Source organism: Ricinus communis, chromosome 7, assembly GCF_019578655.1.
Source record: "Ricinus communis isolate WT05 ecotype wild-type chromosome 7, ASM1957865v1, whole genome shotgun sequence".
In the NCBI taxonomy this organism is placed as follows: domain Eukaryota; kingdom Viridiplantae; phylum Streptophyta; class Magnoliopsida; order Malpighiales; family Euphorbiaceae; genus Ricinus; species Ricinus communis.
Window position 1 is genome coordinate 15,972,878 of NC_063262.1, and position 6,492 is coordinate 15,979,369.

The 6,492-nt window shown below is 38.9% G+C and overlaps 1 non-coding gene across 1 annotated transcript; it reads right to left on the bottom strand.

Annotated features, from left to right (window-relative positions):
- Nucleotides 1–4,173: 4,173 nt before the first annotated feature.
- On the bottom strand, nucleotides 4,174–4,280 carry LOC112533862. Its single transcript, XR_003078215.1, has one exon. It is a non-coding gene; the product is annotated as a small nucleolar RNA R71 (small nucleolar RNA).
- Nucleotides 4,281–6,492: the final 2,212 nt, after the last annotated feature.

Below are 6,492 nucleotides of genomic sequence, written 5' to 3' on the forward strand. Positions count from 1 at the left end.
GATCGCGTAATTAAAACTGGACATATAGACAATAGGCCTTAAAATTGGACCCGACATAAAAATTGTAGTCCATTAGGTTAATGAGATGGTACATTTGGCCTAAATTTAAAATATATATAGACTTAGTGGGTTTTGTCATGCTTTAATTGAATTAATTGGGCCATGTTAGATTTAAGATCATTGGATTTGGCCTTTTCATAAAAAGTAGTCTATTAGGCTTAAAGGTTGGAAATTAAATCATAAGCTATAATTGGGCTTAGATTAGGTAGGCCTTGTATGTGATTAATTAGCAAATTAGGTTAACAACTTTAAGCATGGGCCGGGCTTTAATAAAATGGGCAAGACTTAGGTGGAACTCACATATTATAATGCTTGAAGTGTAGAACTATTTTGCTGCATTTATAGGGAATAGCCTGTTAAATAATAAAATTAAAGACAAACATACATAAATAAGGAAGTTGGCTTTCCGATCCATCTCTGGATTTGTGACGTAAGTTTCCTTATGGAATTGAGAAACGTCACTCATTAGTAGAAGTGTCCCGATTACCCAGATGGCGACTCCCATCTCCGCACTAGTTCTATGACTAGTTATCGTGTTCCCAATTAGGTTGAAAAGCCTTGCAGTGCCATAGTTGCTAAGGACACTTGGGTGCACGCCCAAAACCGCCACCCACACCATGAATGACTTCTTTTCACCCTTGTTCCACATGTCCAGAAGAGAAGGCCACAAGCCATTTGATTGCCATCCGATCCCCAGCCATTTGGCACAATATCCTCAATTTAAATGTCAACCGAAGGAGGCTTTGAATAGCAAATGCTGAAATAAAATTTGCCCAACGGCTGTCCTAACAGCTCTTCACATTCATGCCGAGGAAGTTGCTCAACTTGCCAGTTTCCACAATTAATCAAGTCCTGAATCTCGTACTTAAGACGGTTGCACTAGTCTGTAACATGCCCAAAAGCCTGGTGATACTCATAATACTGGCCATTGTGAGGTTTAGGATTGTTCCTTGGTGATTGGGGTTTGAGTTGTCCACTCCATTTTAGGTAATGGAACACCATGAATAATGATGCCCCTAACTCGGTGATGGCTCTTTGTGGGTTATTTGGTTCGGGCTCTAGCTATGGCTTGGATTGGAATATATCTTCAAAACAGTTCATGACCTCCTCTTCACTGAAGTCAGGGGTGATCATGGACACTTGGTTTGGTGGTCGTGTATTATTATAGTTTTATAGGGAGTTTCTTCTAGTACTGGGTTAGTCTTGGTCGGTTAGTTTTCCAACAACAAAGAGGTCTTGAATTTCATGTTTCAACTGGGTGTAGTTATTTGTGTGGTGGCCGGGTACTTGGTGGAACTTGCAGTAGGTATTAGTGTAGCCAAATGCATTTGGGTTAGGTGGGATTTTGAGGGTGGTTAGTTGGAGCATGCCATTCTGCACTAACCTCTCAAAGATTTTTGAGAGAGCTTGCTTAAAGTTGGAGAACTTCCTTGATTGCTGGAAAACATTCACATCGAAAATCCTACCCCCTCTAGCTTGATAATTCGACCTTTGGCCAGTTTGCACAGTTTTCCTCTTATTGTTTTTTATTTCTTCGACCTGAACCCGCCATCATACAAGTCTATAAAAGTCTTTAGGTTCATCATCTAAAACCTTTCAACCTAATTAGGAAGAACATTTTGGACCACCATACAAACTTGGTCTTTTTCAAGGGCTTGTTCTTCATCAACCTGGCCTTATTCCTCCACCTAGTCAGGAAATAAAAAAAGGACTCATTTCACTTGTACATAGTGGATTCAAGATCTCTAATTGATACCTCCAACTAAGTATTATAGTCATATTGTTTAATAATGAGTTACTTAAATCACGCCATTCAGCTTTGGCAAATTTTTCAAACCATGATACCAGTTCACAGCAGGTCCTTCCATTGACAATACAAATACTTTGACAATTTGGGTCCTACTCATCTGAGTAGTTCGCATGATGGTGATATATTGCTTTAGGTGAACCTTTGAATCATGATATCCTTGATATTACACATGTTTGCATGTTTGATTTTGAGTTGTTTTGGGGTAGATTATGTGTGTTTAAGGTACATTATCAAAGTTAGAGAGAAATCAGACCAAAATTGGGAAGAAGCAGAGGAATCGGGCGCATTATACTGTTCAACACGCCTTGCCAACACGCCCGTGTTGAGAAGCATGGTTAGGATTAGAGGGCGTGCTGAAATTCCTTACCCATGGCGGGAAGAAATAATTGGCAACACGGTTCTTGAGAGTAACACAGCCTAGGAGCATGCCCGTGTTGAGAAGCATGACCCAAATCCAAGCAGTGTTGAAAGAGGCCAGATGTACAATTTTAGCCCAACAAGGCATGGATCCACCAGCACGGCCCAAATCCAAGTCATGTTGGATCCCGAAGCCTTATTTAAGAGAAAAGAACAAGAGGGGATTCTAGAGGGAGAGAACTTTAGGGTATTTACGAGAGACTTTGATAACAACCTTCTAGATGATCAAGAAGAGGAAAATGGAGACAAATTCCACTTCAACATCATCAAGATAGCTATTCTTGAGGATTGGATTAAAGATTCAAAGGAAAGAAGAAGGAGATCTTGAGCTACAGAGATTGGATGCAAAGTTATTCAAGAGGGGATAGCATTTCCACCATTTGAGAAAAGGGTGTACATGTTCTTTTTTATTCTTATTTACTTTGTATTTGATTCTTGTATTAGTTTAATCATGAACATATGTAACTAATCTTATTAAACCCATTTAGGGGTGATTTTAGCTATAGTAGGCTTGTTTTATGCTTAATTGATTGAATTTTTTATTTAAGATTGTAGTTTTCATTCAAGTATAATAAAGTCTATTGTTTCTTCTTCATTGTTGAATCAATTTGAGAACTCCTTTGCAATTGAAAAATTCAATTAAGTTTGGACAACTGCTTGTGTGATTAAGTCATTTGCATCTTAGATATAAGTGGAATAACCTACTGAAATAAGAACTAGGCATTCTTATTAGTAGTAATTTAGAGATTAATGCTATTCTAAGATCAATTGTCGGGAAGAGATTCCAACTTTAGATCTTTAGGGTTAGGAATTAGTTAACTCGAGAGAGAGGCCAATTCATTTAAGAAATTATCCATAGATTGCAATTCTTAATCAATCAATTCATAATTTATCGTTTTTAAATCGGCTAGCTAAAAGGATCCCTAATTGGGTTAAACTCATCTCATTGTCTTTTTTAAACTTTCATTCTCTTTTTAAAATTTAGTTTTCATTTGCATTCTCAATCATTTTTAGTTAATGATCTTCACCACCTTTTGATCGGTTAGATAATAGAAATATTGTAGCAGTAGTAGCTTCTCAGTTCCCCTAGGATATGACATTGATACTCGCCATAGCTAGATAACATTAGATAGGTGCATTTGGCTGTAGATTGCTAGTCGTGTTTAGCCAGCATCAAGTTTTTGGCGCTGTTGCCAAGGAAATTGTTTCGAGAAATATTGTGAATTGTGTGATCTTGTTAATTTAGCCATTTATTCTTTATTCTTTATTTGTTTTTGTTTGATTTTATTCTTTTATTCATTTGTGTTGTTGGTTTTTTATTGTTTTAGGTAGTGTATGACCAGGAGATCTAATCCTGTTCTAGTAGACCCTCTACTAGAACTAGAGCAATCTCTCAAGCAGTTGAGGAAGTAGTTCAATGTAGAGGAGGAAGAGATTCAGGTTGGGAAAACCGTAGATGAGAGTGAACTAGAAAACACTACAGTAAAGATGGCAGACACCAATGACAACAATGAGAATAACTAGACGATGTATGATTTTATGAGACCATCACTGGAGAGGACGCGAACATGCATTACGAGACCGGCTGTCGCTGCTAATAATTTTGAAATAAAGCCTAATGTGATTCAGATGGTGCAGCAAACGATTCAGTTTGGAGGCTTACTAGATGAGGATCCTAATGCGCATACAACAAGTTTCTTGGAGATTTGTGATACCTTCAAGATTAATGGGACAACAGACGATGAAATTCATCTCCGCTTGTTTCCATTTTCTTTGAGGAATAGAGAAAGTGGTGGCTATAATTACTACCTCTAAACACTATCACTACTTGGGACTCTTTGGCAAAAAGAATTCTATGCAAGTACTTTCCGCCCTCTAAAAATGCTAAACTTAGAAATGACATATCTTCTTTTTTGCAGTTGGACGATGAGTCGATGTACGACACTTGGGACAGATACAAGGACCTACTTAGATGCTGCCCACACCATGGACTACCAATTTGGTTATAGGTACAAACTTCTTATAATGGTTTAAATTTGGCTACTAAGCAGATGTTAGATGCAGCTGCAGGTGGTTCTTTAAGCAGCAAGACACCAGAGCAAGCCCAAAGCTTGATAGAGGAGATGGCCACAAACAATTACCAGTGGCAAACTGTTAGGAGCAAGACAGGGTGTTAGGGGAGTGTACACTAGTTGGATGCCATTGCAGCCTTAGTGGCTCAAGTGGAGGTGTTATCCAAGAAGATTGATCAACTTGTCCAATCAGCTCAAGCAGGTTGTGAGTTTTATGGTGGCACGCATTACATTAGCAACTGTATATCGGGAGGTATGTTTGCTTCCTCTTCTTCATCAAACCATGAACAGGTGAACTATGTAGGGAGTCAGCCTAGGTAGCAGAATAATTTGTAGAGCAACACCTATACTCCAGGATTGAGAAACCATCCGAACTTTGGATGGAGGAACAATAACAACCAGGGGCCATTGGGATTTCAACGACTACATCAGTAGCCGCAACAATCTATTCTTCCACCTCAGTCTCCTTAGACTCAAGAGAAAAGTCTAACTTAGAGGAGTTGATGATGAAGTTTGTGTCCACTTCAAAGACCAGATTGTTGCAGACAAATGCAACTCTTAGAAATCAGCACTCCATTCAGAACTTGGAGAATCAGATAGGCCAGATTTCTAAGATGATGGTTGAGAGGCAGCCAAGGACTTTGCCCATTAATACGGAGTCCAACCCGAGAGAGCACGTAAAGGCTATCATTTTGCAATCAGGTAAGCAACTATCTAGTTCTATTCCTATTCCTGATGATGATGATGATGTTGTGCAGGTAGATCCTTATAGGAAAGATGGGGATAGCAAGATGATGGAGCCAGAGAAGGTAGAGGGCAAGAAAAAGAGTCCTTTGAGGGAATACTAGCCCCCAATCCCATATTCTGCCAGGTTGAAGTAAGAGAAAGTCGATCAGCAGTTCGGTAAGTTTCTTGACTTGTTTAAATAACTACGAAATAACTTGCCTTTTGTTGAAGCTATTTCGCAAAGGCCTAGGTATGTGAAGTTCTTAAAAGAGATCCTTAGCAACAAGAGGAAGTTAGAGGACTTGGCAATCGTGACTCTAAATGAGGAATGTTCGGCTATACTTTAGAACAAATTGCTAGAGAAGAAGCGTGATCCAGGGAGTTTTACTGTCCCTTGTGTGATTGATGATTTGAAAATTAGCAATGCTTTAGCTGACTTAGGAGCAAGCATTAATTTAATTTTGTATAATTTACTTACTAAGTTGGGTCTGGGTGAGACTAAACCTACTAGGATGAGCAGACAGTTAGCAGATATGACTATTAAGTATCCTAGGGGTATTGTAGAGGATGTACTTGTTAAGGTTGTCAAACTTATATTTGCTATTGACTTTGTGATCATGGACATGAATGGTGAGAGTAATGTACCTCTGATTCTAAGTCGACCTTTCCTTGCAACGTCTAGGGCTATTTAGATGTTTGTGATGGAAAGCTTGAACTTAGTGTAAGGGATGAAACTGTCACTTTTGATTTGAACAGTTCTATGAGATAGTCCTTAGATCATGATGATACTATGTTTTCTATTGATGTACTTGATGATGTTATTGATACACAGTTTCAGGAGATATTGTTGGATGATCCTTTACAACTTGCCTTGCAGGCAGAGGATGAGCATGAGCTATCCAATGAGAGTGTGTTGGAGTAGCTTGCATTCTTGTTAACTAATGAACCAAGTAAGAACACTGATAAGTTTATTGAGATTGACAGAGTAGGTGTGCAAAAATTGAGGCCATCACTTGAGGAACCACCAGTCTTTCAGTTGAAAGAGCTCCCAAAGCATCTCAACTATGCATATCTAGATTAGGACAAAAGGTTGCCTATCATTCTAGCAGCGGACTTAACACCCGAAGAGAGGGAGATGACTTTGGAAAACTACTGACATTCCTAGGATTAGTCCTAGCTATTGCTCACACAAGATCCTTATGGAAGATAGTTACAAGCCAGTGGTGCAACCATAGCACAGACTGAACCCGAACATGAAGGAAGTGGTTAAATGGGAGGTAATTAAACTTCTTGATGCAGGTTTGATTTACCCTATCTTTGATAGTTCCTGGGTTAGTCCTATGCAAGTGGTTCCTAAGAAGGGAGGTATGACTATGGTTAAAAATGAGAAGGACGAGCTTATACCGA